We start from the raw sequence: 9,214 nt of genomic DNA, 5'->3' as shown, positions 1-9,214 counted from the left end.
GAAGATCATGGTGCTACTTTGAAGCACAAGTGTGGCAAAAAGGATAGTAGTATTGGCCCTTTTTATTTATTCTTTTTTTGGGCCTTCTGTTTTTATTTGGCCTTTTTTTAATGGTACAATACTCTATGAATGATGATCATCACACTTCTATTTATTTACAACTCAATTATTACAAATTGATACTAGAACAAAGTATGACTCTATATGAATGCCTCCGGCGGTGTACCGGGATAGCAATGATGCATGAGTGACTTATATGAAAGAATTATGAACGGTGGCTTTGCCACAACTAAAATGTCAACTACATGATCATGTGAAGCAATATGACAATGATGGAGCATGTCATAGTAAATGGAACGGTGGAAAGTTGCATGCACTACAAAAAAAATACACATCCGTGACATTTTGGGCCGAACGATTTTTTTTTCTGTCATACATATGACACTTCTATGACGATAATTGTGACAAAACCAGGTATCATCATAGATGTGGTGGGCTCCTACTTCTATGACAAAAAATCATGACAAAAAATGGGCTTTTCGTCCTGGGCGGGCCGGAGACGCAACTGCATGACATTCTTTGGGTCGTCCATGACGGAAAAAACCATGGTAGAAGCGAGGGGGAGGAAAATTTTGGGGAGTTCCTAGTTACGGTGGGAGGTCGGGGGCCGAGCGATGCGCGTTTCTCTCGTACACGTACACGCGTGTGTGCGAGGCATTGGCTCTCACTGAACCCGAGCGAGGCGTTGGGCTCTAACTGAACCCGAGCGATTGCACTGCAGGCTACGCGTTACTGAACCCGAGCGATCGATCGATGGCTGTTAACTGAACCCGATCGAGCGATTCCTTCGCTACTGCTGCTAACTGAAGCCGATCGATGCTGCCTCTGGATGAACAGTGAGCGTTGCGGGGGGGGGTGGATGAACAGTTCCCGGTGGGGGTGGATGAACAGGACCCCATGGTGTTTCCTCTGGATGAACAGGACCCCGATCGATCGAGCCGGTTGGGGCTAGATGAACAGGACCCCGTGGAGGGATGGATGAACAGGACCACCCCGTGGAGGGCAGGATAAACAGTAGATGGTGGAGGGCAGGATGAACAGTAGCCCGTGGAGGGGTGGTTGAACAGGAGCCCGTGGAGAGGGCTGGTTGAGTAGTAGCCGGTGGAGTAGTGCGCGGTGGAGGCTGGATGAACAGGAGCCCGTGGATGAACAGTCACAGATAGAGGCTGGAGGAGGTCGACGGTGGATGAATAGTAGCTCGTGGAGGCTGGAGGGGGTCGACGGTGAAGATGAACAGTATCCCGTGGAGTCCCGTTTTGCGGTAGCCACACCCCTCCCGATCAACAGGACCCCCGTTTCGACCGTAGCGCTCCAACACAAGTCCATTTCGTCCGTTTTGCGGTACGCCACACCCCTCCCGATCAACAGGACCCCCATTTCGACCGTAGGAGGTCCGTTTCCTCCATTTTGCGGTACGCCAGACCCCTCCCGATCAACAGGACCCCGTTCTGAACGTAGGAGGTCCATTTCCTCCGTTGTGCGGTATGCCAGGCCTCGTTTCCATTGCCTGTTCTGTCCAAGCCCTCCTGATGAACACGACCACGCATTTCCGTTCCGACCCAGCCGGTTGGCTCCCACGCATTCCGTTGCCTCCCCATGAACACGACGCATTCCGTTGCCTCTCCATGAACACGACGACGATGTTGTTTCTCCGTTCCGACCCAGCAATGCACACGAGCCCTCGCCGTACATATGCGCGAGTAGGCGTTCGAGACCCCGCCCGTATGTAGACATACGTGGCCGTATGTACATGCTACGTGCGCGCCTCTACTACGACACGTGCGCGCCTCTACATCGACCAGTATGTACGTACACGTTCGCGACCAGGATGACAACGCTACGTACGTTTCGACCAGGTGGGTCCCGACTGTCAGGCACTTCCTTGCCTGCAAAGATGTAGCTGGTGGGTCCCAGCAGTCAGGGGGTGAATCATTTTTTTTGCCAGGACGCACTTCCTTGCGTGCGAAGATGTATCTAGTGGGTCCCAGCAGTCAGGGGGAAACGTTTTTTTCATGAAATACATTGGCCCGTCCGGTGGATCCCAGCTGTCAGGTGGAGGAATCATTATTTTCCGCGTAATAAGGAGGCACTTCCTTGCTGCGGCCGTGGACCCAGCTGTCAGCCTCTCCATGTACAGTCCATGTCCGATGGAAGTCGTTCCTTGACCACGTTGACCACGCCGCGCCGAGAGCACCAGGGCGGTGGACGACGGCGAGGCCTAGGAAGGGGACGACACGGAGGTAGGGAAGACTCGGGAGTACGACTGTACGAGGGTTTACTGGTTCGTCTGCCGTCGCCGGAGAATAACAGCAGGTGTGGGTGAGTAGAGGGATGGCTAGGCCAGCGATGGGAGTACGGTCGGGCGGTGAGGCCTGCGCGGCAGCACAGCCGGCCGCGAGGGGGAGGGAGCAGGCAGTCCCGCCGGCGCTTGTTTGAGCGGCTGGAGCAGGAAGAGCAGAGATTGAAGAAGCACGACGGCCGTTGGATGGACATCCAACAGTTAGTGCTTGTGCGTCAACCATTTTTTAGGAAAGCCTCAAATCTGTGGAAAATAGCATAGAGCCCATCTGGCATTATTTCTAATAATTTACAGCCCATTTGCTAATTCTTAAGGTTTTTTGGAGCCCATATTCTTTTTGTTAGCATTACAGCCCATATTGTGGCAACGGTTAAAAAATTATACGAAATTTTGCATATTTCGGTGCGGTCCGAACTGTTTTTAATCCCGAAATTTCGACTCACATTCAAACTGATTTTAAAAATAAATGTATATCAATATAAAATCCAACAAATTCTCCACGCATAAAAATTAATGTAATTTAAAAATCTTGAAATGAAAAAAAAAGATATTTGAAACTAATTGCCGGTTTGATGTGTTTAAAAAATGTACAGCCCATTTCTCATTACTGATGGGCCATTTTCTCGGCCAGCCGAATGAAAGCTCTCCTCGTCTTGAAAGATTTGCAGCCCAATAGGCCTAACAAAGCGATTTACTTGGCAAATCACAAAAAAACTGTGATGTGGCCGTGGACCCAGCTGTCAGCCTCTCCATGTACAGTACTTCCGATGGAAGTCGTTCCTTGACCACGTTGACCACGCCGCGCGGAGAGCACCACGACGGTGGACGACGGCGAGGCCTAGGAAGGGGACGACGTGGCAGTGGAAGCCTACGCGGAGATGACTATGAGGGTTCACTGGTTCGGCTGCGGTGTGAGGCTGCCGTCGCCGTAGGGCCTGGCCAGCGGTGGGAATAGTAGGGGGCGGTGAGGCCTCTGCGGCAGCACAGCCGGCCATGGGAGGCAGGAGCGTGCGGCATGACCGGCGCTGCATTGGGCGGCTGGAGCAAGAAGACCAGAGGTTGAAGAAGCACTACGGCCGTTGGATGGACATTGTACGGTCACTGGAGCTAGAATCGTTCATATTGACTAAGTTGAAAAAGCCCTTCGTCCCCATCAACTTAGTAGGCCCACAAGTCAGCCTCCCAGCAAGGTGGGTCCCAGCTAGCCGGGGGAGTATTCATTTTTTTGTGCGTAATAAGGAGGCACTTCCGGTGGGTCCGAGCTGACAGCGGGGGGAACGTTTTTTCGTGAAATACGGTGGCCCGTCCGGTGGGTCCCAGCAGTCAGGGGGAAACGATTTTTTTGCAAAATATTGGTGGCACGTCTGGTGGGTCCCTGCTGTCAGGTGGAGGAATCATTATTTTCCGTGTAATAAGGAGGCACTTCCTTGCGGCCACCGTGGACCCAGCTGTCAGCCTCTCCATGTACAGTCCACGTTCGATGGAAGTTGTTCCTTCCACGTTGACCACGCTGCACCGAGAGCACCAGGGCGGTGGATGACGGCGAGGCCTAGGAAGGGGACGACGCGGAGCCGGTGAAGACACGGCAGTGGATGCCCACGCGGAGAGGAGTATGAGGGTTCACTCGTTCGGCTATGGTGTGAGGCTGCCGTCGCCGCAGGGCCTGGCTAGCGGTGGGAATAGTAGGGGCGGTGAGGCCTCCACGGCAGAACAGTTGGCCACGGGAGGCAGGAGCAGGCGGCACGACCGGCGCTGCTTTGGGTGGCTGGAGCAAGAAGACCAGATGTTGAAGAAGCACTACAGTCGTTGGATGGACATCGTACGGTCACTGTAGCTAGCATCGTTTATATTGACTAAGTTGACAAAGCCCTTGGTACGTCAACTTAGTAGGCCCACAGGTCAGCTTTCGAAACGGTGCGCCCCAGATGTCAGGGGGAGGAATCATTTTTTGGGCGGGTGAAGCTAGAATATCCGAGATTGAAGAACAAGCATGGCATCCGTTGGATGGACATCCAATAGCCACTACTTCTAGCACCGTGTGTTGACTATAAGTTGACAAAGCCTTGCATACGCATCAACTCTGTTTTTTTAGGGGACGCGTCAACTTAGTAAGGCCAGAAGTGTGTGGCAGAGAACTTATAGCCCATTTGAGATTTGTAAGAATGTGTAGCCCATTTTTGAGTTCTAATGGAATTTAGTACAACCCATTTACAGTTTGTTAAAAGTACAACCCATTTCAACCAACCGTTCAAAATAGAGTTCAATAAAATCTCCCACATTTTGATGGGATCCGAAATATTTTTATCCCGAAATTTCTAGTCAGATTAAATACAATTTCAATATAAATTTATATTACGTAAAAATCCAACGAAACATTGCGCTCTCAACAATTAATGAAATTAAAATTTTCAATATGCAAAAATAATATTTTATAAAGTAATCATGTCTTTGGTACATTTTTTAATAGTTACTGGCCAGTTTTTATAATTACATCCCATTTATTATTTCTTAAAGCCCATTTTCTTGTTAAGCCTAATGCATCCCTCCTAGGAAAGATTTGCAGCCCAGCGGGGCGGAGAATAACAACTTGACCTTGCCTGGGTATTCCTAAAAAAAAGTATAGCTGGGCTAGCCATTTTCAGCTTGAAAAAAATTAATATCTGGGCTGGATATCTGGCCTGGGCTAGACGGGCCACAGCCCGCCCAGTTAATACCTGTAGCGATGTTTTCGTTGTTGTTTAGAGGAGAAAAATTAATATCTGGCTAAACATCGAAAAACTCTGCAGTGCTCACACCTCAAAAACACAAATACTGCTCGAGCTGCTTGGTCCCAGCTGTCAGCCGCTTCTTATTCTCTCGTTTACTGACTAGTACTACATAGGTTGACAATGGTGTGGGACCGTGATGTCAGGAAACCAGGGGGAAGCAAAATAAATAACTCCAGCGAGCGCTTCCACCCCTACCTCGTTGTCTCCCGTGGAAACCCCTTTCCTCCCTTTTTTTGCTCGGGCAAGGACCAATGCATGCAGCACGTCCATGCGGTTATTAGGCAAGAAATAAAAGTGCTTTGCATGCTATGAATTACGATGGCCTGCATGGGTAGCTAATAAGGCATCCTCTTAACTGTTGTGATTAAATGTTGTGTTTAGAAGAGAGAAATATTCTTCTTTTCCACCAATCTGCTTGCACCTAGGTCGTGATGCACCTTCTAATATGACTTATTCACCTAGACGGAGGGAGTATAGTTTTATACTCCCTCCTTTCCGGTTTATAGGGCTTATCTCAAAATTTTAGTTTTTCCATTTTATAAGGCTCAATTTGGTTGTTCCCCATCACATGTTCAGACTTCAAGGTGCATTAAATCATTGCATGCAAGTATTAAGAGAAAACTGACCAGTGCATGCACTTTATGCATGCATGCATTGCAATTAATGCATTCGTAAACATATTTTTTTGAGGAAAACAAGAGCATTAATTGGGTGCTTTTGCAAACTACAAAAAATATTCCACCACTCATCATCTACCATGGTTGGTGAGATTTTTGAATTGAGCCTTATAAACCGGAAAGGAGGGAGAACACACACACACACACACACACATATATATATATATAATAAGGAGGCACTTGCGTACGTGAGGCTATGGACCTGGTGGGTCCCCATTGTCATCCTCTCCAAGTAAAGTCATCTTCTCGCCCGCGCGCGCTTTCCGCCCGAAACAGTCAGCGCCGCCCGCCCCGCTTCCCGGTGCAGGCGATTGCTCCGTCTTCAAACGACACAAATGTCGTACGTCCGTCCATCTGCCACCCACATTAATGATACGCGGTTGCCGAGGCACTACTCTAGCGCCACACGTCCGTCCCTTCGCCCGCCCACCATTGCTATATAAACTACTGCGCCGGCCATAGCCGCAGTCATCCGCATCCGTTCCCTTTCTCCTATCCACACCACTACTGCCCACCATGGCTTCCTCGCGCTCCAGCGCTCTTCGGGACGGGCGGACGGCGGACCACAAGGAGATGGCAGCCATTGCTGCCGACCGGCTGGCCGGCAGGCAGCCGGAGGACGACGACGTCCCAATGGAGAACATGGTAGTCGACGATCTGCCGCCAACCCCCTCCTCCGCGCCATCCTCCCCGGTGCATTGCACCATGTGTTGGGGAACGTAGTAATTTCAAAAAAATTCCTACGCACACGCAAGATCATGGTGATGCATAGCAACGAGAGGGGAGAGTGTGATCTACGTACACTTGTAGACCGCCAGCAGAAGCGTTAGCACAACGCAGTTGATGTAGTCGTACGTCTTCATGGCCCGACCGATCAAGCACCGAAACTACGGCACCTCCGAGTTTTAGCACACGTTCAGCTTGATGACGATCCCCGGACTCCGATCCAGCAAAGTGTCAGGGAAGAGTTCCGTCAGCACGACGGCGTGGTGATGATCTTGATGTACTACCATCGCAGGGCTTCGCCTAAGCACCGCTACAATATTATCGAGGATTATTGTGGAAGGGGGCACCGCACACGGCTAAGAATATGATCACGTGGATCAACTTGTGTGTCTAGGGGTGCCCCCTGCCCCTGTATATAAAGGATAAAGGGGAGGAGGCCGGCCGGCCCCTATGGCGCGCCAAGGAGGAGTCCTCCTCCTAGTAGGAGTAGGAAAGTGGGGAGGGAGAAGGAAAGGGGGGCGCCGCCCCCCTCTCCTAGTCCAATTCAGACCAGGGGGGAGGAGGCGCGCGGCCCACCTTTGGCTTCCCCTCTCTCTCTCCACTAAGGCCCATATGGCCCATTACTTCTCCCGGGGGGGTTCCGGTAACCCTCCGGCTCTCTGGTTTTCTCCGAAATCACCCGGAACACTTCCAGTGTCTGAATATAGCCATCCAATATATCAATCTTTATGTCTCGACCATTTCGAGACTCCTCGTCATGTCCGTGATCACATTCGGGACTCCGAACTAACTTCGGTACATCAAAACTCATAAACTCATAATATAACTGTCATCGAAACCTTAAGCGTGCGGACCCTACGGGTTCGAGAACAATGTAGACATGACCGAGACACGTCTCCCGTCAATAACCAATAGCGGAACCTGGATGCTCATATTGGCTCCTACATATCCTACGAAGATCTTTATCGGTCAGACTGCATAACAACATACGTTGTTCCCTTTGTCATCGGTATGTTACTTGCCCGAGATTCGATCGTCGGTATCTCAATACCTAGTTCAATCTTGTTACCGGCAAGTCTCTTTACTCGTTCCGTAATACATCATCTCGCAACTAACTCATTAGTTGCAATGCTTGCAAGGCTTATGTGATGTGCATTACCGAGAGGGCCCAGAGATACCTCTCCGACAATCGGAGTGACAAATCCTAATCTCGAAATACGCCAACCCATCATGTACCTTTGGAGACACCTTTAGAGCACCTTTATAATCACCCATTTACGTTGTGACGTTTGGTAGCACACAAAGTGTTCCTCCGGCAAACGGGAGTTGCATAATCTCATAGTCATAGGAACATGTATAAGTCATGAAGAAAGCAATAGCAACATACTAAACGATTGGGTGCTAAGCTAATGGAATGGTTCATGTCAATCAGATCATTCACCTAATGATGTGATCCCATTAATCAAATAACAACTCTTTGTTCATGGTTAGGAAACATAACCATCTTTGATTAATGAGCTAGTCAAGTAGAGGCATACTGGTGACACTCTGTTTGTCTATGTATTCACACATGTATTATGTTTCCGGTTAATACAATTCTAGCATGAATAATAAACATTTATCATGATATAAGGAAATAAATAATAACTTTATTATTGCCTCTAGGGCATATTTCCTTCAGTCTCCCACTTGCACTAGTCAATAATCTAGATTAAATGATTCTAACACCCATGGAGCCTTGGTGTTGATCATGTTTTGCTCGTGGAAGAGGCTTAGTCAACGGGTCTGCAACTTTCAGATCCGTATGTATCTTGCAAATCTCTATGTCTCCCACCTAGACTAGATCCCGGATGGAATTGAAGCGTCTCTTGATGTGCTTGGTTCTCTTGTGAAATCTGGATTCCTTTGCCAAGGCAATTGCACCAGTATTGTCACAAAAGATTTTCATTGGACCCGATGCACTAGGTATGACACCTAGATCGGATATGAACTCCTTCATCCAGACTCCTTCATTTGCTGCTTCCAAAGAAGCTATGTACTCCACTTCACATGTAGATCCCGCCACAACGCTTTGTTTAGAACTGCACCAACTGACAGCTCCACCATTTAATGTAAACACGTATCCAGTTTGCGATTTAGAATTGTCCGGATCAGTGTCAAAGATTGCATCAACGTAACCTTTTACAATGAGCTCTTTGTCACCTCCATATATGAGACACATATCCTTAGTCCTTTTCAGGTATTTCAGGATGTTCTTGACCGCTGTCCAGTGATCCACTCCTGGATCACTTTGGTACCTCCCTGCTAGACTTATAGCAAGGCACACATCAGGTCTGGTACACAGCATTGCATACATGATAGAGCCTATGGCTGAAGCATAGGGAACATCTTTCCTTTTCTCTCTATCTTCTGCAGTGGTCGGGCATTGAGTCTTACTCAACTTCACACCTTGTAACACAGGCAAGAACCCTTTCTTTGCTTGATCCATTTTGAACTTCTTCAAAACTTTGTCAAGGTATGTGCTTTGTGAAAGTCCAATTAAGCGTCTTGATCTATCTCTATAGATCTTAATGCCTAATATGTAAGTAGCTTCACCGAGGTCTTTCATTGAAAAACTCTTATTCAAGTATCCCTTTATGCTATCCAGAAATTCTATATCATTTCCAATTAGTAATATGTCATCC

The sequence above is a fragment of the Triticum aestivum genome, chromosome 7A, assembly GCF_018294505.1.
Source record: "Triticum aestivum cultivar Chinese Spring chromosome 7A, IWGSC CS RefSeq v2.1, whole genome shotgun sequence".
Lineage (NCBI taxonomy): Eukaryota > Viridiplantae > Streptophyta > Magnoliopsida > Poales > Poaceae > Triticum > Triticum aestivum.
This window is presented reverse-complemented; position numbering follows the sequence as displayed.